Source organism: Danio rerio, chromosome 5, assembly GCF_052040795.2.
Source record: "Danio rerio strain M-AB ecotype USA chromosome 5, GRCz13ab, whole genome shotgun sequence".
NCBI classification, from domain to species: Eukaryota; Metazoa; Chordata; class Actinopteri; order Cypriniformes; family Danionidae; genus Danio; species Danio rerio.
In genome coordinates, this window is record NC_141025.1 from 79,505,001 (window position 1) to 79,506,839 (window position 1,839).

The following is a 1,839-nucleotide window of genomic DNA, read 5'->3' on the forward strand; positions in this document are numbered from 1 at the left end:
AAAGTGTCTGGAGTTTGTCTGGAGCTCCTGCAGACGCAACAGGAGGAGGAGTGTCCAGCCTTCACGACACACACATACACACACACACAAACACACACACCGAGGAGCCAAGCGTGTTTAATGAGGCGTGTGATTGGTGTCCTCCATTCAGAGCGTGATTGATCATGACAGACGCACAATGAGGGCCGGTGTCACCAGCAGCTCCTCCTCTGACCAGTGCTCACGGCTGCTGGAAAACAAAAACACAGGCTGCCGCTCCACTGAGGAAACTGCTGGAGAATTCAACAGGTTATTACCAAAGGTAGTGCAGATGAGCCTGTAGGGTATTTTATACTACAATGCACCACAGTTTACTGTAGTAAAAACTGAAGTATACTACCGTATTCATTATAGTTTATCAGATCAGTGATACTATGTTGGAGCATTTATTTACAAAGAGTTGTAGATACTATAATTTATTACATAGTTTAATACACTTTACTATGGTGTGGTTTAAAAAATATATAATATAAAGTTACTTAAGTATGTTTAATGTCGTAAGTAACTGAAATAAATTTTATTTAAAGGTTTAGGAGGTAAAAAAAATTGTTTTCTCTATTGAATAAATTATACATTATCTAATTTAAAAATATATATGTTTAAAGATTTGCACAAATATTAATTCAGCACATTTTTAAACTGTTAGTTGTTCAGGTTCACACTCTTATAAATGCTGGGTTGTTTTGTTTGACCCCACAATTTTGGGTCAAATATAAATATGAAATATGGACTTTATTTAATTAAATTTAAATAAAACTTCAACAAAACAAACTACATTTATTTAGCATATTATTACAAAAACAGCAAGTATTTGTAATTTCTAAGAAAACTTGGACTGTATTCACCATGTCTGTGGTCGCAATAATTGTGTCATTGTTTTAACTAGTGTTAATTGTGGTAAACCTATAAACTGTAATCATTACTGTAGTATGTATACTTCAGATTTTACTATAGTAAACTGGTGTGTTGTATACGGTTGTAGAAAACTACAGAATTGGCTCATTTGTTTAAATTACTATAACAGTTGTTTTACCATAGCAACTGTAGAATCACCACAAATGTATCAATTACTATAGTAGTTGTGTTACCATAGCAACAGTAGAATTACCACAACAGATTAATTACTATAGTTGTGTTACCATAGCAACTGTAGAATCACCACAACAGATTAATTACTATAGTTGTGTTACCATAGCAACTGTAGAATCACCACAACAGATTAAATCAAGTGTTTACCTATGGTTCAAACCTCTGCTGTAGCTTTCTATTATGATTCACTGTAGTATTCTCTGCAGTTAGGATTGGTATAGTTGAAGAGTGTACATCTGTAGTATTTAAAAGCTTCATTGAGAGTTGAGGCGGTGCTCTGACCTTGATGAATGTGTGTGTTTTTTTCTTTCCTCATGGTGTTACTGCGCATGCGCTATTCCTCAAGCTTGCTGTAAATTCAAAACAACGCCGCAATCAATGCCCGCACGCAGTAATGCGCCGCTTACGTATGCAAAGAAGATCCGCGCCTCACTCTCAATTTACACAGCAAATCAGGCGCTTCTCGGCCAGCTCGTTAATCTTGTTTAGGATATTTTAGAGCGCATATACATTAGCCAAGTAAAGGGACGGAAATCATCATCTTTCAAACGTGCCTTTCAATACTCGCAGGTCATCGTTACAGACTGTTAAACTGATTTGTGGCCTGCGCTTTCCCAGGCACCTGCTGTTTTATATCAACACTTATTTTCAACACGAGGATATGATGATGTGTTTCAAAATATTAGCAGATTTAGAATATATTCACGCTCT